Source organism: Octopus bimaculoides, chromosome 9 (assembly GCF_046866305.1).
Source record: "Octopus bimaculoides isolate indiv1 chromosome 9, ASM4686630v1, whole genome shotgun sequence".
In the NCBI taxonomy this organism is placed as follows: domain Eukaryota; kingdom Metazoa; phylum Mollusca; class Cephalopoda; order Octopoda; family Octopodidae; genus Octopus; species Octopus bimaculoides.
The window spans coordinates 1,039,450-1,066,949 of NC_142936.1; the positions used below are offsets into that span (position 1 = coordinate 1,039,450).

Sequence of the window (27,500 nt, forward strand, 5' to 3'; positions counted from 1 at the left end):
ACTTTTTATGTTTCTATCTATATAAAGAAACAGTAAGTATACATACATGTACACAGATAGGAGAGACAGGATGAGTATGTAACCAGAGCTAATGTAACCACCCAACAACAGGAGATGCTTTTAACATGAGCCAGCATTCCCACTGAAAGGAACTTAGCTTGAAGAGTAGTGTGTGTGTGTGTAGGTAGGTAGGTAGGTAGATAGGAAGAAGTGGTTGCAATTAACAAGTACATGATTGCTTGTTAGCCATGAAATTCTGTTGAAGCCTTCACAAAAATGAATGAGTCTTGTGAGTCATGTGAGTGCAGGAATAGTTACGTAAACACAACCCGCTGCAAATGTGCACATAACACGTGTGTGTGTGTGTGTGTGTATTATGTAAATGTGCACATAACGTGTGTGTGTGTTATGTGGTTCAACTGAAGAAATACTACTGTGAACTGTATTGAAGAAAGGACTAACCATCTCCAAGACAGGATGGATATGTTCCTGATATTTGTGTGCTTGCTTAATGTAGTTTAACCATGTAACCTTGTTATATAATCCTACTGCTAATTCTTATTTAGGTAGCAGTTAGGTGTGTGTATATATATATATATATATATATATATATATGTGTATATATATATATATATATATATATATATATATATATATGTGTATATATATATATATATATATATATATATATATATATATATGTGTATATATATATATATATGTGTATATATATATATATATATATATATATATATATGTGTATATATATATATATATATATATATATATATATATATATATATATATATATATATATATAATGATAATATGGAGATGTACTTGCATAGCAAGTGACCTGATCTGAGATCGTGTGCTGGAACGAAAACAACAAAAACTGTTAGATTCACTTCGACATTTAAATTTAATTTACCAAAATATTTTCGTCACTTTGAGACCATGACCTGTTCACTGACAAAATTCCAATGGATTCTTGATAGAATGGAACCAAGTGATTTGTTTTGAAGGTGTTAAAGAGAGAGAGAGAGTCCTTTTCATGAATATATATATATATCTCTCACCTTGGGCAAGTGTCTTCATCTGTAGCCCTTATGTGTGTGTGTTTGTTGCACTGCTTTCCCTTGCTTGACAACCGGTGTTAGTTAGTTTACATCTTTATAACTTAGGTTGGTTCGTCAAAAGTGACTGGTTTAAATAAGTACCTGGTTTAAAAAAAAAAAGTATTGGGTGTGAATTGTTCAACTAAGAATTCCACATGTTGGTGCCCCAGCATGGCTGCAGTCCAATGACTGAAACAAATAAAAGAGTGTGTGTGTGTTTAGGGATGTCAACGGAATGATATGGTATCGACTGCTAAGTGGCCTGGCAAGTGTTTCTGGGGGTTGGCTGCTCTCATTCAGTGCAGGTAGAAAGAAAGAAAGAGAAGCAAACAAGCAAAACATTTGGGTGTGTTGAGGTGAAAGGGGGAAGTGTGGTGGATTATCAGAGGGTTGGATGAGTAAATATTTGGGAAATTAGGGGATAAGGGTTAGTGGGTTTGTGAGACAGGCAGTCATGAGTAGATAATTGAATATTGAGAGGAATGATGGTGGTGGTGGTGGTGGTGAGAATGTGATTGACAGGGGAAGAAAAGACACAGTTCTATAACAGAAGGAGGGGGAGGAGAAGATATGTGTTGAAATGAGAGAGAGAGAGAGAGAGAGAGATTTGTGTTGTGGAAACTGAAATTAGTTGAGAGGAGGGAAAAAAAAAAGAGTGAATGCAGTGTATGTGAGTGAGAAGAATGAAAGAGAGTGAGTTGAGGTAAAAAGAATAAATGAAAGAAAACAAAGTAAAACAACAAAACCTGAAGAGTTACTGAAAGGTGGCTGAAATATTTAAACCCCATCAATTTTGATGGGTACTACTCCAATGTGTGTGTGTGCTTCTGTGTGTGTTTGTATATATGTGTGTGTGTGGAGTGAGTGTGAAAGAAATCCAACACAATTAGTATGTGTATATAGAAATCTTTTGCATGTGTACATAGAAATCTAAGCCAATTCAGTTCTTTCTTAGCTTCCCTTCTCTCTCACCCCTGTCCTCCATTTTTCCTCCTCTATCCCTTCCTACCAATGCCATTTTTCAATATTTTTCCTTGGTAAACATTCACGAGGAATTTGTGTCATTTTTCACTTATATGTGTGTGTGTGTATGTATGTATGTATGTACATATACACATGTGTATTTGTGTGTGTGTGTGTGAATTAATATGTATTTCTGTGACTGAAAATATTGAAGTAGGTTTGTGTAACAGTGTTTGTATTTCTGAGTGAGTGTGGAAGTGTATATATGTATATTATTACATCCACAACATTCCTCTTGTTTTATTTTTACACTTCTGTGTGTGTATGCGTGTATGTGTGTGTGTACAAATTTGAGCCAGATGAGATTGTTCCCCCCCCCCCCCTCCTGTGTCTAGCAACATTGGATTGTGTGACTGGGTTGCTTTGAAAATATTTGTTGTGTTGATTTAGTTTGATTTTTTCACAGGAGTAAATACCCAAGCGGCCCCTTCAAATTCTTCCTCTCACTCCGCTAACAATAACTCCATTGGATATCATCTGGCTTTTCTTTGCTTCTAATTTTCGTTCAAAGAAATTCTTGCTTAAGAAATTCTGTTTGCAGATTTTTATTTATTTATTTATTCATTCTTAAATTTGTTTCCTTCTTTGAGAAGAGCCATTTTGAAATGAGATTTTGAGAATTTTGCCTTGCAAGCATGGCTGTGTGGTAAGGAATTTGCTTCCCAAGCACATGGCTTTGAGTTCAGTCCCACTGCTATTTCAGGCAGATGCCTTCTACCATAGCTTTGGGCTGCTCAAAGCCTTGTGAAAGGAGTTGGTAGATGGAAACTGAAAGAAACCCATTGCGTTTGTGTGTATACGCATGAACACACACACACACACACACACAAACGCACGTGTGTGTGTGTGTGTGTGTGTGTGTGTGTGTGTGTGTTTCTCCTTGTCTTGACTTTGCATGGTAGTTGTAAACGAGTATCACTGTCATGCAAGCGGTGTCCTTTGTTTCCAATCTTCTGTGGAAACATGTCTGACCAAGGAGAAATATCATCTTACTTGGTAACGGGTGAGGATTGGCAACAGGAAAGGCCTCCAGCTGTAGAAAACCTGTCTGAATGAATCCTGTCTGACCCATGCAAGACCTTGAAGCTAGTGTGTCAACGATATGTGGGGGTTCCATAATCACTGCTGCTTGGTTGTTTGCATTTGAGTAGCTGCCAGACGCAGTCTTTTAGGCATTGGTGTCAGTTGGTCTGCTCGAGGCGATGAGCTGGCAGAATCGTTAGCAAAATGCTTATTAGCATTTCATCCATCTTTGCATTCTGAGTTGCAATTCTGCCAAGGTTGACTTAGCCTTTCATCCTTTCAGGGTCAATAAATTAAATACCAGTTGAGTACTGGGGTCAATGTAATTGATTTACCCTCTCCCCTGAAATTGCTGGCCTTGTGCCAAAATTTAAAACCATTATTACTAAAACCTTGTGAGTGGATTTGGTAGATGGAAACTGAAAGATGTCTGTTGCATATATATGTGTGTGTGTGTATTTGTCCCCCAACATTGCTTGACAACCGATGCTGGTATGTTTACGTCCCCGTAACTTAGCGGTTTGGCAAAAGAGACCGATAGAATAAATACTAGACTTATAAAGAATAAGTCCTGGGGTCAACTTGCTCGACTAAAAAGGCAGTGCCCCAGCATGGCCGCAGTCAAATGACTGAAGCAAGTAAAAGAATAAAAGGAACAACAATATATAAAGTAAGTATATAAGAAAATGCCTGTGATGGACTTGAACTCGTGGTCTTTGACTTCGTGGTGGTTTGTTATCCTATTCACTCTGCTATTTATTTAGGGTCTGGCAGGAAGATCTGGTGTTTTCTAAATTGATACAACTTAAAAAGGATTAGTTTTCCGTGTTAGATGCTGTACTATCAGTCATCAGTCATCAGTCATGTTGTCTCAGTCATTATTTGCTCCAGCTTGGCCTCATGCTTTACCCATTGGCATGTTTATTCTTTTCGTGTTTTATTTATTGATTATCTGTTATAGAATTGCTTTGACCCAGTTTTCATTCCCAGTTGAAACTGAATCCGGTTTCAAATACCCCAGGGGAAAGGCCCGGATAGCAGTGTTAAGTATACGGCTACTCTTGGACTTGATGCTCCATTCGATTGGATGTTGATGTGGAATCTGAAAAGCAAATTTGGGTTTTGTAATAGGGTCAGATGTAGAAGCAATAAAATCTTTTCACTACAGCCATATTGAATATATAAAAGAATGGATCTAAGCCAGGAATCTAAGCAAGCTGAGTGTTGCTAGGAGCATCCATCCTCTTCATGATGTAACTTGGGTCACTGTTGAGTCTTGAACCCTTTACTGTTTTTTCTTTCTTTCTTTTTTTTTTCCAGTTATATTTACAATTTCCCATTTTCCCTTTTCCATGAATTTGAGATTTTATGCTTCTGTAAGAAAAATAAGTGATGAGAGAGAGAGAAAAAGAGGAAATGATTGTTAGAAAATTGAAAATTCCAGTAACAATAAAATGCGTCACCTTTCGAAATGGAGTTTGTTAAAAATAATGTAAAAGTTGTTTGATTGAATTCTGATCTTGGAACCTTGATCTCAGAAGATAATGGGATTTCCCTGATGTTTCAATAAAAGATTAAATAGAGACAGAAATAGGTGCAGGTGTGGCTGTGTGTTGAGAATTTTGCTTTTCAACCCCATGGCTCTGGGTTTAGCTCCACTGTGTGGAACCTTGGGCAAGTGTTTTCTTCTGTAGCCTCAGGTTGATCAAAGCTCTGTGAGTGGATTTGGTAGGTGGAAACTGAAAGAAGCCCATCATATACAAGGTCTGATAAATAAGTATCCAGACTGTTGCTATAGTAACAGAGTGAAGCTGCTTGGCAAAGATTGACTGTGAACTCTGCTGTGCATGCACACTGAGTTTTAATGTTCTAGCTCACTTCTGCTATTTACAGCAGTGCCTGGAAGGAATGTGTGTAGCGTGTGATCAATGCATTGACCATGACAGAGAAAGTTGTCATGGTGATACCTGCTCAGAAGCCTATGCAAAGTTGCACTTTTTGAAAACTTTGTGTAGACCTTTGAGCAGGTATTGCCAAGCTTTTGGCAAAATTTGATGCAGATTCTCTGCTGAACTTTCTCTGTCATAGTCAATGCAATGATCACACACTACACACCTTCCTTCCAAACACCTCACAAATACCAGATATTACTGATGTTTGTCTTGGATTCGTGCGATTCACTCCATCTTGGCTCTGGACGTTATATGGTATAACAATCAAAGCATGCTGTGTCGTCCTCTCATCTATTCTACTCTTTAATAATTGAACTCTCTGGTAGTAGCTACAATGATGGAATTTCTATATAATTACTTGATTGATAAGATGTAGTGGCCAATGTCAGAGTTTCTGTTGCCATTGTGATGTTAAGAGAAGTTTTAAGTAATTCTTCAAGTTATATTCCATGCAGCTTTAACAATGGAATCACAAGAGGAAAGCTTGATCAGTAAACTAACAAAGGAATTACTAAGTAGCCGTTTCATTGATTTGGCGGCAATCAAAGTAATTCCAAATAGCTCCTTATTGTCCCTTAAAAGAGATTCTTAAGATCTATTAGTCTCAGTTATTATAACACCAACTGAATAATAAACTTTCTCCAAACTGTTGATGTTGCTGTCTAAACTGAACTGTAAATTGGTTTCAATGTTCAAAGTTACGAAACAGTGGCCTCTGGTAAGACCAACTAATACAGAAGTAGGTAAGAATCTAATACATTAACTCCATATTAACAGATTATCATGCCCCATGGCCAGGTTTTGTTTCCTTTGAAAGTTTGTAAATTCTTGACGCACATTTTCTCTTAATAAGCCTAACCTTTCCATATATCTCTTGTTTGTTCTGTCACGATTCTGTCATATATATATATATAAAGGGTATATATTTAAAAGGTATATTTTATATATAATCTAGGGATTAATAATGTCTGCCTGACAATGGCCTTCATTTCTGTCACATATGGTGAAATAATTTCCACTCCTTAGCTCTCCCCTGCTCTATCTAATAAAGCAATCATCATTACAGATTATTATATTTATGGCCTAGTTTTCTTTCTTTTAGACTGAATAGACAACAATTCTATGCTGTACAATGACTGTGCGCACGCATGCACACACACACACACACATATGTATGTGTACACGCACATATTCTGTATTCAGTTGAAATACTGTGAATAGGAGAATAGAAAAAAATTGGAGAAATAAGATTGCATAATTATGATAATATCCTTTTACCCTACAATCAGATCCTTTTTTTTGTTTTGTTTGGTCATCCTCATTGGCCTTGTTTCATTGTGTAAGCCTCCTGTTCAGACTTGCTGTCTACAAGTTAAGAATCACTCTACAGCTAGGCTTTCCTGGGATAAACACAGATTGGTGCCTTGTTAATCGTGTAAGTTTGGATTATAATACACTTGTTTTCTAACATTTTTGAGTTATAAAAAGAATTACTAAGCAACTGCAATCTGAAACAAGTAAAAAATATAAGAATGGTGGATCCAAGGCTGTGGATCAGAATGAATGACGATCCATCAGAGTGACTTCGTTTTGATATGAAGTCCAGAATGTCTTGTTGCAGAGTCACAGAGGTTGCTGCAAGAATTATGTTGAATTCTTTGGATCTGAAGCAAATTATGTCTCCACCAGGGATTCATACCAACTGTGTCTATCTCAGCCCCTTCCACCAACCTACCCATTATCTCCAAACTATTAACATGTTTGGAAAGCAATTTTGTTCAGTCACACAATTTTACAAAAAGATAATTACTAAATGATTTCTCGTTTTTCTGCTTCTTTTACTGACTGGACACAGGTTTTCTTTTCTTTCTTTCTTTATTTTTTGGCAGTTATATGTGACCTTTCATAGAAATGGTGCTGGTGCTTAGTCGAAAGAAATCCAACTTGTACAAGAGGCAGCAGCTATTAATCATTTGAAACATATGTCAATCATTGTCATGTATACAGACCTGTGCATGTCACGTCTTCTTTTTCTAGGGTGGTAGTCATGGCTGAAGGGGTTGAGGTCTCAGTTTAACCCTTTACCATTCAGATTTAATACTTATGAATTCACTTTGTTTTAAATTAATCCTGCTTTACCTCATAGCTTTGAGATTTCAACAATGTGATTGTATATTTTTAGAATGACATTCTAGTGGTCAGATCTTGACATTTTGAACATAAAACAGGTAGAATGACCAGCTGTGGCCAGTTTAAAAGTGAAACGATCAATACTTTACCTGATTCAGTTTCATACCAGTTTCATGAAGCTAGATCTAACATGTATAAAACGAAAAGTAAATACAAACCTGACCCTGGGGCCCCTACAACATACTGACCAGCAACACTGAACCAGGGAAGACATGGAAAGAAGTGATTCATTCTTTTTCCATAAAGTTTTTTAGTATTTTGTTAGGCCAATCAAACAATATTGTCCATGATAAGTATGTGGTCAAGTGGGGTTGATTCCTGATGTCCCTGAATTCCAAAAGGCTCTTCTCTCAGTATTATACACCATTTAGTGAGTGCAGAAGGGGTCAGTCAGATTGGTGGGGCAAGGCAGAAAGCCCAGTTGCTACACGTGTGTTAGTAAAGGCTACTTATGGGCATTCTGTGCAGAAGAAGATTAGAAAGAGGGGAGATGATATTGATGCAGCTGACAGCAACCCAAGGTTCCTGGCAGGGTTGTGCGAGGAGGGTAGCATGGGTTAGGGGCCGATGTGGTTAGGACACCAAAGAGCTGGGTGTTCAAATTCTGAGTTCAAATTCTGCTGAGGTCGACATTGCCTATCATCCTTTCAGGGCCAATAAATTAAGTACCAGTTGAGAACTGGGGTCGATGTAATTGATTTACCCCGTTCCCCGAAATTGCTGGCCTTGTACCAAAATTTGAAACCAATATTATTACTGTTAATAATGTTCTTTTATTTTTTGTTTTTGCAGTGGTTTTACTGTGTGCTTTCACTGCATAATTGAGCCCAGCTCTGTGCACCTTGGGTAAGTACAGTGTATTCATTTGTCTTTCTAGTTACTCTGTAGAATGTGTTGTGGTTCCTCTCTGTTTTATGAATGTACAACATCTGGAATCTTGGTTACATGTCTGTGTCTTTCTTCGTTAACTTTTCTATGCTTTCATTACAGTTGCTATTTACTTTCTGGATATTTCCACATCTTTAATATTTATCGTATTTCACCGCTTCCTCTTGGAGATATCGTCTCATCTGTTGAGATTAATACTCTTTTATCAAGAAACTTTTTTGTTTCTCATGGGTCCTTAAGAATCCACCTTGGCTTTGTGAATGAAGGTACATAAAAGGAACCTAAGAATAAGGTCTTTCGTTTCTCAGTCCTTGAAAACTGGATCATCTCAAAGCATCACCACGTTTGGCGAAGCTCTCATCAATTTCTTCAAATATCATTTGAAGAGGAAGTCGATGGTGGAGAGGGAGGTGCTGCCCTCTAGTGTGTTTTATCAAAAAGTGGATGAGAGTGGCAAGACTGGAGAGGCTAAATAGAACTACTCAAACTAGATCTATTTCCTAAGTAGGAGGAAAGAAACTGGAAGATGGCACTTCCTGTTTTTTGTTGGGATTTACCCTGAATTACTCAAAGTGAACTGCCCTGTTTATTAGAGTGGGGGGGGGGGGTCAACATATTTATTAAATATTTCTCCAATTTTTGTTTCTATATCCTTTTGTTATTTTCTTTAATGTTGTAGTTTCTTCCCTTGATTGATATAAACCTCACCTATTTTTGTGTGTTGTGTCTTGTCCTTTGATATTGTCCTCTATATCTTGGGGCCTTGTGGCCAATAAAACAAATCGTTGTTTTTATTGTTTCACTTCTCAGAATGTTCGCTCTTGTTTGTTCTGGTTGATTCTGTGAGAGAAGGCTGGAGGGTATATCAGCCGAAACGTTGTGTTAACAACAAACAAGATGAGGACAAATATCTGTCAAATGTAAATAATGTAAATAATTCCTCATCTCTTAAATATAGAACTGAATTAACCTTCATCTCCCTGTTTGTGTGGATTGTCCTATGCTAGAGGATGGTCACTCTACAGTCTCCGAAGACATTTCTGGTCTATCTTTAGACTCTCTCTTTTCTGTTGAGCTTGACATAACTTTCAATGTATGAAGTCTAGTGGGATTGACAACAGCATTGGCATGGTTGGATTGTCTTTGATCAACTGTCAGCTTGGTCAGAGCCAACTGGAGGCTGAACAACAACAACAACACGAGCTGTCTGTCTTTCTCACACATTGATTCATTCCCTTTTTCTGTGCCATTTGCAAATGCATACACATACTATCTCACACACATGTGCACACACTGTCTCACATAGCCCTTCTGTCTCTTTGTCTTCTCTCCTCACACACACACACACACAGACACAAGTACATGTGTGTGTGTGTGTGTGAGTATATATATATATATATATATATATATATATATATATATATATATATCTTTATGGTAGTCTTATGTTTGAGTGTATTTGTTTCGCTGTTTGTTAATCTTTTGAGTAATTTTCTCTCTCTCTCTGTTTGTTTCGGTGAATCTCTCTCTCTCTCCCCCACACACTCCATACACACAGCTCTAATCAAGAAGATCCAGCTTCTGTAGTTCCAATATGTCTACCTGTGCTGTGTGAATTTAAAATAACAAATATGCAGATCAAAAGGAAGTCTTTACCTCTGCAAGTGTTAAATTGACGCATGCACTAAACCTGCACTTAATTAACCTTTGAGGGTTGCTGAGTGTGGGGTTGGGTGTGAACGTTGTGCATGATGTGTGAATGCATGTATGCAACTACTTGTACATATGTGTATACACACATGCACACATGTGGGGACACATGGAGCACACTTGAGTAGAAATACATACAGACTCTTAAACAGAGGCATACATATGACACACAGGTAGACAGACGGACACAAAGGTTGACGGATAAATACCAATGGACATACAGACAGTTATGGACTCATTGGCATTCAGACATAAAAGCAGTGACATTTATAGACACACACGCGTGACAAACAGATATGGGCATAGAGACATATTGGACACACACACACACACACAAATTGACAGACAAGAGCATAGAGATCAGTTGACATGAGACATACAGGATAACAGATTTTGACATTCAAGAAGACAGATTTTGACATACAGGATGACAGACATTGACATACAAACTGACTGACATTGACATACAAATTGACAGATGTTGACATATGGACATAGGCAGTCACATGAACACCTAAGCAGACAGATTTATGGAGATTCAGGCAGACATACAGTCTGCTTTAAACCATGTTGGTTTACTGCTTTAAACAGACACAAAATTTAAGAAGAAAAAGTTGGAATTTGAAAAACAGAAACCAATTTTAAAAAGGATAATGAGAAACTGTTTAATTTCTGGTTAATTAGTTGACAGGAGATATGGAGGAGATAGGGTTGGAAGTGGGTGGTTCTAATTTTTCATTGGGGACAAGTTAAAGAATTCCTGTTTTGATGGTTTTTTGTTTTCTAATCTTGTTTCCCAATCTTGTTTCCCATTTCTGTTGTGGTGGTCATCTTTTATCTTTTGTCCTTTACTCGTTTCAGTCATTAGACCACAGCCATGCTGGGGCACTGCCTTGAAGAATCTTTAGTCGAATGAACTGACCCCAGTACTTTTTTTTAAAGCAGGGTACTTACTCTGTCAGTCTTTTTTGCAGAACCGCTAAGTTACGAAATGTAAAGATACCAACATCAGTTATCAGGTGGTGGTGGTGGTGGGGTACAAACACACACATTTGGGATGGGCTTCTTTCAGTTTCTGTCTACTAAATCCATTCATAAATCTTTGGCTGGCTTGAGGCTATAGTAGAAAACACTTACCCACGGTGCCATGCTGTGGGACTGAACCCAAAAGCATGTGGTTGGGAAGCAAGCTTCTTACCATACAGCCACTTCTACACCCCATTCTTAGCTTTTTCTTTTTAACAGTCGATGGTGATGATGGTGGTAGTGAGAGTGTAGCAGTGGGTGGTGGTGGTTGAATGTTGTTTTAGTGGTGGTTGGGGGAGTGGGGACAAAGGTGGGGTAGTGGTGGTGGTGGATATGAGAATTCTTCAAAGATTATTAGTGGCTGAGGAAACTTCCTTTGCTTCATTTAGATTTTTGGGTTTTCTTCAGATTTTGTGGTTCTGTGTGTGTGTGTGTGTGTGTGTGTGTGTGTGAATATGTTACTAAGTGGATATGTGTATTTGTTGGTGGTGTGGTCCACATGTGGAGTGGGTGAGAGACTGTTTATGTTCACACATGAAACTGTGTGAATGTGCATTTGTGTGTGTGTGTGTGTGTGTGTGTGTGAGGCTGTATGAGATCTGTGTGTTTATGATGTGTTAATGTCTGTAATTAACTACCTGTCCTCTCTTAGTGATTAATGATACTGCCAAACAAAAAACAAAAACCCCCCAAAAAATGTTAAAATAATAAAATCAAACAAACAATCAACTAATCAACTGTTTTCTTCCAGAACTGTGAATTGAATTGAAAGCCTGGCAACTGTTTCCTCTTGGTGACAATATGTGGATGTATGGATGTGTAGCTATATACACACACACATTGTTGTAGTGTCTCTGTTGTTTGTCTGTGTGTCTATATAGACGTATGGAAGGACTTTTTAATGGGTGTGTATGTTTCTGTGCTGAAGAAAAATATTCTCTGGTGGAGGCGATGGTGGTAGTAGCGATGGTCGTTGTGGTGATGGTGGTGGTGGTGGTGATAGTGGAGGCGATGGTGGTAGTAGTGGTGGTGGTGGTGGTGGTGATGGTGGTTTAATATTTGATTTGTGAAAAGGTGCTGAGGTGGATTTAATAAGGTGTTTGTTTAATTAATGCTGGGTTATTGAGTGTTCGTTAAGTAAAGATACATTTATTACACTTGATTTGAAATCTATGCTTGGAATGGCAAAGCAAAGAGAAAGATAATGCAAGAATTACTTGCAAAATGTGAACTTTATTTTGGAAATGAAACTGAAGAGATTGGAATTTTGAGGCAGAACAAAAGATTTTATAATATTTTTGGTGTCTTGTAATAATTCAAATTCCAAGCCATTAAAGAATCAGTGATGATGGCTACTACAAACCAAAAATCTGCCAATTAACTGTCTTGAGGTAATTGTTTCTAATTTAAATATAAAGTCAACTATTTTTGAGGGGAGGGGAATAGTTTATTACATGGATCCCAGTATGTGACCCCAAAAAAGTCAAAAGGCAAATTTTCTCTCAGTGGTTGTCGGGGTGGGGGAAGCTTCCACTAAAACCAGTGCAGTTCTCTTCAGTTCATTGTTCTTGTATGAAAATCCTCTTGAAATGGTTATTCAATGATGCTTTTCTCAATGGCTTTCTCAAAGTGGATGGATTACAATTAAAACCAGATTATCTTCATCCTGGTTGCTTATGAGTTGGTTTTAGTTTGGAATTAGTGTGGCAGCCAGTCTTCCTGATGGTGGTTTCTGATATTGTCTCTATGTTCTACTAATGAGGTATTTACAAATCATTACGTATTTTCATCAGCATCATCATCATCGTTTAACATCCGTTTTCCACGCTGGCATGGGTTGGATGGTTTGACTGATGTCTGGAAAGCCAGCGGCTACACCAGGCTCCCATCTGATCTGGCAGTGTTTCTACAGCTGGATGCCCTTCCTAGTGCCACTGGCACAGGAGCCAGTCAGGCGGGCCTGGCATTGATCACGTTTGGATAGTGCTTTTTACGTGCCATCAGCATGGAGGCCAGTCAGTGGGTTCTGGCATCGGCCACATTCGGATGGTGCTTCTTGCATGCCACTTCTAATAATAAGAATCCTTTCTATTATAAGCAGAAGGCCTGGAATACTTGGGGAGATGGCTCAGCGATTACTTTGAACCCAGTGCTCATTTGGTACTTATTTTGTTGACCCCATAAGGATGAAAGACAAAGTCTGTCTTGGTGGTATTTGAAATGAGAATAGATGAAATGCTGCTAAGATGGACAAAATACCATTCAGCATTTTGTCTGCTGTGTTAATGATTTTATATTTAATTAACAATCAAGTGATAATGGAGACAAGGCAACCAGTTTCTATTTGTAAGTCTTGTACTCTGATTGTGAGATGAAGTTAATCTCGGGCAGCCTTGAACCCCAAACTATTTAATGTAAACCATTAACACAAACATGTTAGACTGGTGTTCTTTTGCTAGTTCAGCATCTCTACATTTACCGTTTTCTTTCATACTTACAGGTGTAGCTTCCTTCTTAGAAATCTGAATGCTAGAAGGGCAGCACATTTTTCTTGGCCGTTTGTGTTATTGAAGGCCTTACACTAAATAACGTAGATGTATTCCTTCTTTAAAAAAAAATATCTCTTTGGAAATAACTTTTCTGCTGATGTATTATTGCCAGTTGTGTGAGAGAGAGAGAGAGAGAAAGGAAGGGAGAGAGAGGTAGTGAAAAGAATAAAGAAAAAGAAATTGTTTTTCTTTTTTGTTTTTGTTAATTGCTGTTGAATGACCACTTAAATGTTTTTGGTACTTCATTTATTGATTGTAGAAGGATGAAAATGCCAAGACAGCTTTGGCAGGGTTCCATTTTGGAACCGTATATTGCCAAGTGATTATAAATGATGTAGTCTAGTCTTGTCTTGTATTTCCAGCCCTCAGCCATTTCGAACAGTTGTCTAGAATTGCTTTTGGTTGTGTAATCCTGTTAAGACCTGACTGCACCTCATATGGTCGGTTTTACTTGAAGCATTCAAGATTTATCAGAGGAAACATTTGACAATTATCAAATTCCACTGCAATCAACTTAGCCCTTTTAATGCCTTGACTATTGATAAACAACTAATTAAAGACTGGAACATAATTCTACCATTTCATATTGTGTTCTCTTATATCTCTTCATAGTATTGTGTCACATTGAAAATCATTATAGAATCTTTCTGTTTTCTTGGTCTTGGAGTCTTTTTGTTCCTCCTTGATTCCGTTATGGATATCAGTTCGGTATTTATTTTATTGATCTCTATTTTATTAATCTCTATTTTATTGAATTGCTGACTTGAAGCATTTTGTTCTTGTTTGAGACATTGCCATTTATGGTAATTAGAGGGAGAAAGAAGATACCTTGTGGTATTAAATTATGTCTGGTAAATTCCCAGTTCAAATCTTGCTGTAAATCGCTTTGCCTTACATCTTCCCAGGGTCATTGAAATAAGTGAAAAGACTGGGGTTGATATAATCAGCTGTTTCCTTTCTCCTTTTGTTTGTGGTAAAAATCCTTACCCCTGCTACTGCCAATAATGGGAGTGGAGGGGGGGGGGGTACCACGAGCCCTAATTCTTGGTTGATATTTTACCAACCTCAGAAGAATGAAAGGCAAAGTTGACTTTGGTGGGATTTGAAATCAGAACATGAAAACTGCAATGCATTTCATCCAGCATTCTAACAATTCTGCCAAATAATGATAAATAATAATAATAATAATAATAATGATGATCCTCTTTACTATGGGCACAAGGCCTGAAATTTTAGGGGAGGGGTGAAGTCGATTACATCAACCTCAGTACTCAACAAGTCCTTAATTTATCAACCTCGAAAGGATGAAAGGCAAAGGTGACCTTGGTAGAATTTGAACTCAGAACATTAAAGCCGGATAAAATGCTGTTAAGCATTTTGTCTGGCGTGGTAAGGATTCTGTTTGCTCAAAGTCTTAATGATAATAACAACAACAATTAAAACTCTGTAATTCTAGGCCCCATAGCCTAGAAATACGGTTTTGGTGTCTAACTAGTTCCTGGAACCTTTTGATATCACCTTGTAAGATTCAAGTGCCATGTATTTCTTCGTTGTCCTCCTTTTCTCTTCCCCATTCTCTGTTGATGTTTAAGTCTGGTGATGTCAGACTGGTGGAGTGTCTGACCAATCCTCCTCTAAAGCTATGAAGGAGCTGAAAAGAATTTCATCTTCAAAGGTCAGCTCCACACACACACACACACACACACACACACACACACACACACCATTTAAAGATTTGAGGAAGTAGTGGGGTAAGTGGGGAGGGGTAAAGTCTCTAACCAAAGGAATTTCTGTTTTATACTTTCATTTTGTTACATTTTGTTACTAAGCAACAGTTTTCACTATTTTTTGTGTTACTCAAAACCGTTTTGCGTCTTTAAGGTCTAGTTTAAAAATAAACATAAAATAAATACAAGCCTGGACGAAGATTAAATATTTAAATATTTTTTTTTCTGTTGAACACTGGAGCATTTGTAGACAGAAATATCGTTAGCATGTGAGTGTGTGTGTGTATGTGTGTGTGAATTGTAAGTGCATTTAAATGTGTTCATAGTGTGTGTTATAAGTATATGTAAACATGTTTGTAAGAATATATATATATGTGTGTGTATATGTATATATATGTGTGTATGTGCTGTGTGATGTGTGTATGTCTGTGTCTTTTTTTCAGTAGAGAGCAACCTCTCAGCCTCCACCCTACCTGAGACTGCACCTTGTCCTACATTACCAACCTGTTGTTGCTATTTAGTTCCAGGTCACTTGTCCCAGAGGAACAAATCTACAATTAAAAAAATAAAAGGAGAAAAAGCATTCCAGATATGACTGGATTTTTTTTTCAAAGCAAAGTTTATCTGAGTGTACATTATCTAATATGTACATTTAAAGCAGTAGGGTTTGATTTGAGGAAGAGTTGGTTACTGTTTCTAGGAAGTTGTGCCACTCATTGGCTCATTGCTCTATATTTAAGAGATGAGGAATTATGTACATTATTTACATTATTTACGGGCATATGGCGTAGTGGTTCAGACTCACTAAAATAAGTACCAGTTGAGAGCCTGGCGTCAGTGCAGTCAACTTGCAGCCTCAGCCCCAAATTTCAGGCCTTGTGTCTTTAATAGAAAGGATTTTCAAAACGGTTTACTTTTTATGTTGTGTGTTTTACATTGTTGAATAACAAAACAAATGGAATGGATCCAGTTTATTTGGTTAACTTGGTTATTTCAAGTTCTTCTTACCAAGAATATATTTCCAGAATAGAGTTGTTTGTTTTAATCATCATCATCATCATCATCATCATCATCATCATCATCATCATCATCATCATCATTTAACGTTTGTTTTCCATGCTGGCATGAGTTGGACAGTTTGACATGGAGCTGACCAGCCAGGAAGACGTCCAGACTCCAATTGTCTGTTGTGGCATGGTTTCCATGGCTGGGATGCCTTTCCTAATGGCAACCACTTTACAGAGTTTGCTGGGTGCTTTTTATGTGCCGCTGGTATGGGTGCATTTATGCAGCACCGGTGCAAGTCTCTTTTATGTGGCACTGGCACCTGTAAAGGACAAGCAATTCACCACAGCTCCCTGTCCCTTGTCATTCCCTCAGTGAGGCTCAGTGTCTGAAGGTCCCTTAGGACTTTGTCCCACACCTTTCTTGGTTGTTCCCTCCACAGTTAGGGTTCAGCACTTCTTTACACAGCTGTCCTCATCCATATGCATCACATGACCAAACCAGCTCAGTCTTCTCTCTTGCACGCAACATCTAATGCCACCTGTACCCAGTTTTCCTCTTAATGTTTACAAAACCCACCCCCAAAAGTACCCAAACAAAAGAATCTTGCACATGGCTTCCTCATTGTGTCAATATGAGAAACTAGAACTACAATGATGATGATGATGATGACGATGGTAGTGGTGGCCATGAATGGCATTGGGAAATGATTTGTCACAGAAACGTGTCATTATTCTGTGAATAAACTTAAGATTATTAGAAACATTGTGGATTTCATGCTATTTATAGACATCTCTAAATTTAACCAGGAATTGGAATAAAATGTTGGGTGGAGTTATAATAATAATGATGATGATGATGATGATGATGATGATGATGATAGTGATGATAATGATTTCTGACACTGGCATAAGGCCAAGGATGTTAGGCAAATTGAACCAAGCACGGTGCATGACTGGTGCTAAATTTATTTACTCCAGTTGGATGAATGATAAAGTTGATCCTGTAGAAGTGTTGAGGAATGAAACTAAAAACCCTATATGACATGAAGTCTGGCATTTTAATGTTTCTCCTAAGTCACTACCTCAGTCATCACCACCAGTCACAAGGCCAAACATCCCTGAAAGTTTCATCTGAATCCATCCAGTGGTTCTTGAGATATCTTGTCCATGGACAAACAAACAAACACGACTGAAAACAATACCTCTGCCTTCGCTAAGGCGGAGGTAACAAGTGTGTACAAGTTTCAAAACAGAATATGGAACATTATCTTGTGTAAAGACTTGATTATGTTATAGAGTGTTCTTTAATAAGTCTTCTTAATTAGCCAATGGCTATTGATGTATCTCATTAGTAATAAATAGATTTAATTGTGTGATTTGTTTTCTTACTATATATATATATATATATATATATATATATATATATATATATATATGAATTAATTGTATTAATTTTAGCTGAGTGCCTCTGTAAAGTTGGCTTATGCTAGAATTTGAATTCAGCCCTGCAAGTCACTGAAACAGTTTCCAGGTGAAAGTGCTGGGCCAATGAGAATCAGCTGTTGCATATGGATTGCTGAAAAGTCAGGATGGTCATGCGTGAAGGGCCTTTCATCAGAAGCATGATGTTCTGAAATGCTCTATGGGTTTTTTTCTTTATAGATAGGGAGATATCTCCCTTGGCAGACGACACGTGACAAGAACTGGGAGGATAAAAATGGCGGTCTCTTGGAAGTTGTTGGGGGAGGAGGGGGTGTATGCGTTGAGGTTCCCTGTGATAAGGCAGGACCCAGAAACTGATGCATGATGTTCATTGGGGTAGCCCCTTATCGACGGACAGTATTATCTGGATATCAGTCTGGCAGGTCATTACTCAATCCACTCTCACCAGCTGAGAAGGCATGCCAATAAGTCTCCTGATTCAGGATGACCCTGGGTTAAACAACAGCCAAGAGGATTCTCTTGGAATTCTAACACACAATCCTGTGTTTCTTAACTGGATTCAGTTAACGTTCCAATCTGAATTCACCACCCCTCCCCCTCCCACGAACCTCTTCTCTTCGACATTAAGGATTTCTTCCAGCGATTCAAAGCTAGTTGAATCCAATATGGTTGTTGGTTGTTGTTTTATTAATCATGGAAGGCTTGAAAGGCAACGTGTACAGCCAATGAAATACTAAAACTAAAGAAGCCATAATAGAGTCACTCAACCTGCTAGAAATAGTAGCTAAGACCCCCTCAGATCATACCTTACAGGTTTCGAACTCGGAATATAGCAGGATCTAATTAAATATTGTAGCATGTTTCATTGCTTTGATTTTGTTTGATGAGGTCTAAGAGTAATTTGAACAGGTCAATAGGTACAACTGATTTGGTTGCTACCAGTTTATGACTGGTATTTAGTGTAATCAATGAATGGTTGAGTTACTGCTGCTGAGATTATAATCACAAAAACAAAGAAGAACATGGGTTAAAAGGCTCCCCAGTCACGAGGCCCCAAATTGTAAGGGCAACAAGTAATTCGCCCAAAAGTTCAGTTGAAGGAAATCAATACCATTTATTAGATCAATAATTCCCTTAGGGGTGATGGGTGAAGATGGGATTTTGTAATTAGAATTGCGTAGCGGCACCGACTTTAATACTGTGAATGATCTAATCTGTCTCTCTTATGTCTGCATCCAACAGCAACAACAGCAATACGTTGTAATGTCTCTGCTGGGTGATCAAGTACAAACAATTAACCCTTTGCATCACCTCCACCACCAGCAGCAGCAGCATGTTGGAAACTAATTTGTTATATACATATGCCCCCCCCCCCCCGCCCCCCCCACTCTTTGCTAATCGGTGTTCTGGTTTCAGAACTGTTTCTCTTTACCTCTTCCTCCCCCCCCCGCCATCCTTTCCGAGCTGCTTCTATTTCAACAAAATGTATGGAAAACCACTTCGACCAGTTTTCTGAATAGGTCTGTAGCTGGTCTCACTGTATCTATGTACTCGTCTCTTAGCAACAAAACATTCGGTCACCATAATATACCATAATGCACTGCGGTTTGGAATTGACAAAATATTGAACGTGCTTTAGTGGAATGTTTACATACATCATCATCATCATCATCGTCATCATTGTCGTCATTTAATGTCTGTTATTCATGCTGGCATGGGTTGGACTAATGTGTGTGTGTGTGTGTGTGTGTGTGTGTGTGTGTGTATATATATATATATATATATATATACATACACACACACACACACACACACACACACATATATATATATACACACACACACACATGCGCGCATGCACACATACACACACACTTGTGCGCACGCACGCACACACACACACACACACACACACACACACACACACATACACCTGTATATATTATCTGTTGAATGACTTCATGAATCCAATAGTTTTTCTTTTTGTTTTCTTGTGTTGTTGTTGTTGTTGTTGTTGCTTGCCAAACTGCTTTTTTGATTAAAACTGAAACACAAAAGAAACAAGAAGTGGGCTTAGAAGTCTTTGCTATTTCTAGATGCTTCCTGTATGGAATGGGGAAGTGAGAGACGTTTCAAGAAGGACACTGAGAAGTAGTTGGTACCAGCTGAGTTGCTTGTTATTTCTACTTTAAAAATAGTTAACTAGCCCAGGTGGTGGTGGTGGTAGTAGTAGTAGAGGGGTATGTGCTGTAACAGTGTACCCCTGCATCCACCATTTGTTGGTGGTTCCCTACCCCTGGTGGATGACATCTTTGCACTGCTCAGGGGACAACCCTGCAACCCATGGGTCTGTCTGGGCAGTTGCTGTTGGTGAGGGTTTTACAAGGTCAGAGTGCAAATCCTACTTTTAGTCTCCCTTTACGACATGCAGAGGAAACTTTGGGTCTATTCTTTGACATGCTGGTCCTCTAAACGGTGCAACTTGCTTAGGGAGGATTTTTTGTCTTCCATTCAGTTAGTGCCACAAAACCCTGAAAGAATTTGTTCAATCAGCAATGGAAATCTGTAGATCAACAAAATGAAACAGTTATCCCAAATTTCAATTATTCGTTTGGTTTTCTTGGTGCCTTGTGGCACTTGAAGGGACAGCAGGATCATTCTACCTTCTAACACTGACAGCATCCTTGACAGCTTGTTCCATTGTTAACCCTCTCCTTTGAAGATCTTTTCTTATTGTTCTCCGCCATGTTTCCTTTGGTCAGCCATGTCTTCTTTTACCTTGTGGAAGCCATTGCAAAGCGATGCTGACAATTGAATTTGGTTTATAGCGACCAACTCGACTCAGCCGTTTCCATTTCCTTGTTTCAAAGAATATAATGCAATACACAAATTTTAATTATGGATCCATATTTTAATGCTGTCCCTCTTTCTCCACTTTCAAGCTCTATAAAATAACAATGGCCTAATTAAACTAGATCCCTTTCAGCATTCACTGAAGCAAAGAAATTATCTTTAGGGATTTGTTGTTATTTAACCCCTGGTAATTGTGGTCAGTGACCTATGATTAAAAGCATTCCAGCTATGACCATCCTGTCATTTTAAAGGAATCTAAGACTGTTATGTGTCGTCTTATTTAAGCCTTTAAGGTATGATTTGAGGGAGATTTAGCTACTCCTCCTAGCCAGTTGAGTGACTCAGTTATGCCTTTTTTAGTTTTTGTCTTTGTTTTAAGACAAAGACCAATGGCCAGAGACATGTGGAATTGGCCAAAGACGTGTGGAATGCTACTCGCATGGATTGATTGAACTCTTAACAACTATTTTAACCCTCCAATTTGGCCACTTGTGTCTCTCAGCATGAAGTGAAGAATTTGCTGATGAGAATTACTGTTGCATCTCTGAAGAATTGGTGTAGAGGAATGGTGGTGGTGGTGGTGGTGGAGAGTAGATGAATAATTCCTGCAACTCTTCTCTGAAGCCAGTTTATTGTTCGTTTGTCCTGTTTGTTTGTGTGCTTGTGGAGGTGTAAGATTTACTCCTGCGGCAGGGTATGTCTCTCCTGATCTGCTCAACACATCATCACTCGCCTGCATTCAAGGCACATCTCTTCTCATTCATGGCATCACCCCCCCCTCTCTCTTTTTGTTTTGTCTTTTAAAGGAAATAATTTTTGGCTTCAGGTTTGCTTTTCTATAACTCTCCTTCTTTTTCTCTCACTCTCTCTGCATTTCTCCCCTTCCTCCCCCTCCCTCTGTCTGTCTTATCCTTCCTCCCTCCCTCCCGCCTCCCTTCCTATTCTTTGAATGTCATTTTTCTCCTTATTTTCTTGTTTCCATTTTGAATATTCTTGCTTTTTCAATCTTTCTGCCTGCCTGCCTGCCTGCCTGCCTGCCTGCATATCTGTAAGCTTCTCTCTCTCTCTTTCTCTCTCTCTCTCTCTCTCTCTCTCTCTCTCTCTCTCTTTCCCCTCTCTGCACATTTGCATGTATCTCCTCTCTTTCATCCTCTCTTAGTGTGTGTGTCTGTATAAGTAACTCTGACTGCCCACTCTGACTTTCACTAATTACTCCACCAAGACCACTTGCTATGCTGTTGTTGTTATTGTTGTTGTTATTGTTGTTGTTAAGAAATCAGGTGAGCCTTGTCACCATTATTCTCTTCTTTCCTGTCAGTGTTTTGTTTTCTATTCAGTAATTTCTTTCTTTTCCTTCCCGTTTGACTCACTCTGTCACTTTGTGGAGAAGAAGACAACATCACAGAAATGTTTCACTGACGCAAAATGAAATATCTCCATTACATCATGTTGTCTTTTGTAATTGAGTAAGACGTCCAACCGGTGGTGGTGGTCGTGGTGGTGGCAGTGATGGTCATAGAGGTGGTGGTGGTGATGTTGATGGTGACAATGGTGGTGGGGGTTTGGTGATGGCCGTGGCAGTGGTTTGTATAGATTGAATTTGAAGCAACCTGGACTATTTCTAACAAGGCCATTGCTAGTAGCCGTTACAAGGACTAATTTCACTGATTAGTTTCACTGTGACAATTAGTGGTCGGGGACTGAGGCTGAGCGAGTGAGGCGCTTGTGCAGCGGCAGCAGCTTCCTGATGCAAACAATTTCCATTTGCACTGCATCGACTGCGGATTCACTTTCCGATGCCATTCTCTGATTAACCATTTTTGCATTAAATAGCTTTTTGAACATCTCTTTCAAGCGAACTCCCTCCTCACCGCCACGGTTGCTGACTCAACTCTTTACTCTCATTTTAGTCTCATTATTCCATTCTGTTGTTGTTTATAAACAATAAACATTTGACGGTTTTTGTTTTCCTCCCCCCTCGCGTACCCACTACCACCACCACCACCACCACCACCCTTCACATCACCATCCACCAATTACAATACCAACAAAACCAAAGCTGATAGCCAAGTGTGACCACACAATGTTCTGGATGATGTCTGCTTGATATCGACTGTGATAATAATTCTGTTTAGTGACACCGGAGGACGTACAAAGCATTGATTGGTGCCAAAAATGGCTTCAAACAACACTTCAATTAGTAGGATTATTATTATTATTATACTCATCAAAATTAATTATCTTATAGACAGTGAAGTGGCAGAAATAGTAGTAAACCAGATTAAATACTTACTGACGTTTAGTCTCATGTCGTTGCGTTCTGAGTTCAAACTGTCCTGGCACCAATTTTTACCTTGCATCCTTCTGTCATTGATGAAAACACAGATTTAGTAAATTAAAGCTGAAAGAAGTCTTTTGTGTGTGTGTGTGTGTGTATACCCATGTCTCGACATAATGTGACAGTTGTAAACGAACGTCTCCTTGATACAAACGATGTTATTTGTTTCTTGTCATCTGTGAAAAGTATGTCTGGCCGTGGGAAATGTCTTACTTGGAAGCAGATGAGGATTAGCAGCAGGAAGGGCATCCAGCCATAGAAAAACTGCCTCCAATAAACCGTGTGTGACACATACAGGCATGGAAGAGTGGGCTTTAAAAGAGGATGATGATGATGATGAAATAACAGCAATGTATTGAAGTTGAATGTATCAGTTACAACTTTAAAAAAATTTTTTAAGTAAGAGAGGGGGGGGAAGAGGGAGGGAGGGAGGGACATTTATCTAAGAAAGAAATCAATACTGTTCAATTAATTTTTAATCCCTTCAGGAGAGAATTTCTACAAATTGGCTGGTGAGGAAGGACTGTTAATTTCACCATTGAATTTCCTGCTGGTTGATTCCAGAGAAAGCGGAGGAGATTCTATGAAATGTCCTCAGAGGGATGTTATAGTCTTTATCTCTTTCTCTCTTTCTCTATCATCATCATCATCATCATCACATATCATCATCATCATCATCAGCAGCAGCAATAGCAGCACCCTCTAGGATCTACTAACGAATAGGGATGTGGTCTCCCCCCCCCTAATAGAGGACATAAACAAATAGAAGCAAGAAGATAGCCAAATGGATAAGGTCTTGGGTTATTGATTCAGAGTTCTTTGGTTCAATACCACTTCAAACACCATTGCCTTTGTGTATTTATGCAGCAAATTTAATTCCACATACCTCTGTAGATCTTCTGGGAATGTGATCCGAGACAGACTTGTAGCCTATGAGTTAGTTCTCTTTTGCTGCCATGAAACTGGAATTCAACTTTGGTTAGCTTCAAATTGATGTGGGTCTTGCTTACCAACCACATGGTTCAAGGGTTCAGTCCCACCGTGTGGCACCTTAGGCAAGTGTCTTCTACTATAGCTTCGGGCCGATCAAAGCCTTGTGAGTGGATTTGGTAGATAGAAACTGGAAGGAGCCCGTCGTATATATATGTATGTGTGTCTGTTTGTCCCCCAACATCGCTTGACAACCGATGCTGGTGTGTTTACGTCCTCCGTAACTTAGCAGTTCAACAAAAGAGATCAATATAATAAGTACTGGGCTTACAAAGAATAGAGTCTGGGGTTGATTTGCTCAACTAAAGGCGGTGCTCCAGCATGGCCGCAGTCAAATGACTGAAACAAGTAAAAGAGTAAAAGAGATACACACACACACACACACACACACACACACACACACACACACACACACACACACACACACACATGTAGCACAATCAACTTCCACCACCACCACCACCACCACCACCACCACTTCTCTTTCTTGTCCCCTCAAACAAGTCTGCTGATATAAGACCTCCCCTCCCCACTATATTTCTTTGGTCTTCAGATTCGTTTCTCTTTATGTACACAATCATTGCACAATTCCACAAATACCCACATACACACACGCATGCACACACACGCATGCACACACACGCATGCACACACACACCATTGATGCTGTCTGTTTAGGTGAATGTGTTATTCACATGTGTTATTCACATGTATTATTCACATCATGGAAATGGAAAAAATCTCCATTAGTCCACCCTTGACCCTCCCTCCTTGCTTTTCACTTTCTTTCTTTTCCTGCATTCCATCTCCCACCCTCCTCTCTCTCTCTCACACACACACACACAGTGCATACACTTTCATTTATGCACCACATTAAAAGCAAAAAAGATAATAATAATAATAATAATGATAATAATAGGAATGAGAGTAAGCCAACAAAGCGGAACATTTGCAGACCTGATTTCAAGGATGCTCAAACATTTTATGTGAAGATTTTTGTTGTTGTAGTTGTAACAGTGGCAGTTGTGATGCTGGTGTTGGTGGTGGTTGTAGTGGTGAGAATAATGGGACGGGTGGGGGATGTTAGGAGGGTGGGAGTAGTGGTGGTGGTGGTGGTGGTGGGGGGGTGTTAATGGCTGAGATAAAGATTGTTAGTCATGGTTTGAGTTAGGTTTCCTCATGATGTTGTTGTGTTAATGGTGGAGGTGGCAGCTTTTGGTAATCACATCCGGTGGTGATGATGATGATGATGATGCTGAATGTGATGATGGTGATGATAAACTGTGGTGATGCTGGTTTTGATGGCACTTAAAGATGATATTGGAGAAAAATACAAACTATTTTGATGCCAGGATACCCCCTCCCCCAATGTTTTTTTTTGATTTTGTTAAATGTTTATTTTGTTTTTATTTTGTTTTTATTCCTTTCTCCATTTTTTGTCTCCAGGCAATTTTCTTTTTATCTTTTTTACACCTTCAACACATACAATTACCCAAAAATACTCTCTGCTCCCTCCTCCTCACTCTTCCTTATGCTTATTAACCCCTCCCCCCTCTCTCCCATTCCATATTTGCCCCCTCCTCCTCCTCCTCCTAGACTTGTGACTCTTTCTTCCTATCAGTTTCTCAATTGTGATTCTTCATTTATCACTTTTCATCCCTGCCTCACAACAATGCCACTCTGCATTACAACACACACACACACACACACACACACACACACACACACACACACACACACACACAACACCACACTCTACCACCCCTTCTGCACCCCCTATTGATTTTCTCTTCCTCCATTCCACCCAGTTGGGGTTGCCTTCTAAAGACTGGTGGACTGCTTCCCCCACCCCTTCATCTTTTAGGAGAACCAAACAGCCTCACCCCATTCCCCACAACCAGTACACTACCCCCTTTCCAGCAACATTTTAGCTCTTTATTTTCTTACGCACACACACACTCTCTCTCTATCCCTCTCTTTCTGTGTGTGTGTGTGTGTATATATGTATTTGTATATATGTATATGTGTATTTATATGTGAATGGATATGTATCCATCCATCCATCCATCCATCCATCCATCCATCCATCCATCCATCTGTCCATTCATCCCTGAACCTATCCTTCCTCCAACTGACCACCACAGTTGACCAGAAGCCTTTCAATAAAACTCCTTTTGCAATTCATTCCACATGACAGCTGGATTGTCGTTGTTGTTATTGTTGTGGCACAGCCTTTGGTCAGTTCTGATTGAGAATTAGAATCAAAGGTGTTCAAGCGTTGACCATCATCCCCCACTCCCATACCTTAAAGCTCTCAACTAGTACAATGCCACGCCTCCCTTCAATACGACCCCCCCCCAATACGACCCCTCCCCCAGTTGAGGGAGCTTTTGTTTTGTAATGCCTTGTAAGGTATTTGGTGATCCTGTTGGTGCTGGTGCCATGTAAAAAGGCACCCAGCCCACTCTGTAAAGTGGTTGGCATTAGGAAGGGCATCCAGCCGTAGAAAGCATGCCAAAACAGACAATGGGACCTGATGTGGCTCATGGCCTTGCCAGCTCCTGTCAACCCATCCAACCCATGACAGCATGGAAGGAGGACGTTAAATAATGATGATGATGATGTACATTGTGTGTAGGGCTGCTGCGTCATCAGGGATACATGTTTCCTCCTTTTAAAACTAAGGTGTGATATGAGGGAGATTTGGCTGTCATTTCTTGCAAGTTGTATTACCTACAGGTGGTCGTTGCAGTTGTTGTTATTACAGTTGATAAAAGACTCCATGAAAAGTTGCTCTGCCAATGTTTCCAAACTTGTCCAGCCAATTGCTCCCTTTAGTCTCTCGTGATGGGATTGGATATTTGAGAAGAGGAGGGTCCATCAATAAACCCCTACATTCCTTCAGCAATCACTTCACTCCTATTCATCTCCTACAACAATCGTAGTATTCCTTCTGTCAGATGATTTTACACACTGTTACAAACATTGGTCTACAGCAGCAGCCCACAGCCTTTTTTTTAACGTCTGCTTTCCATGCTGGCATGGGTTGGACGATTTGACTGAGGACTGGTGAGCCAGAGGCTGCACCAGGCTCAATCTGATCTGGCAAAGCTTCTACAGCTGGATGCTCTTTCTAACGCCAACCGCTCCAAGAGTGTAGTGGGTGCTTTTATGTGCCACCGGCACGAGGGCCAGTCAGGCAGCACTGGCAACGACCATGCCCAAATGTTGTTTTTCATGTGCCAGTAAGGCGACGCTAGCAACAATTACGCTTGAATGGTGCTTTTCACATGTCACCCACACGGGAGCCAATCTGTGGCCCTGGCAAAAGCAAGAATATCTTATAGACTGCAGTAGTTAATGAAACAGAAGTAAAATTAAAGAATCTATTCTTTCTTGTGGTTCAGTATTAAATGACCCCCCAAATTGGTTTGTCCCTTAGTGGTTGAGGATCCTTGGTCCACGTTCTTTCGCTCTCTTTCTTTCATCTAAAGACTCCTCACAGCTAATTTAGCTCTTACTGACTCTGCTACACTGAAAAGTATAAAAAATACTGAAGCAACATTCCATTGTCATCATTGCCCCCTACAGACCAAGATTAGACCCCCACTCCACATACTCAGGAGAAGTGAAGATTTTAAAATCAATTTTTTGAAATTATTT

At 39.3% G+C, this 27,500-nt stretch overlaps 1 protein-coding gene across 4 annotated transcripts in view; it reads left to right on the forward strand.

Annotated features, from left to right (window-relative positions):
• The window catches only part of LOC106871308 (zinc finger MYND domain-containing protein 11), a 104,554-nt gene that overhangs the window by 19,287 nt on the left and 57,767 nt on the right, over positions 1-27,500 (forward strand). For 2 of the 4 annotated variants that reach the window (XM_014917711.3, XM_089356944.1), the window contains exon 2: positions 8,099-8,152. The exons of the other annotated variants lie outside the window; for them this stretch is intronic. The gene's annotated coding sequence lies outside the window, so the exon portion shown is untranslated. The remainder of the gene's footprint in view (positions 1-8,098; positions 8,153-27,500) is intronic. 4 annotated transcript variants of the gene reach the window in all.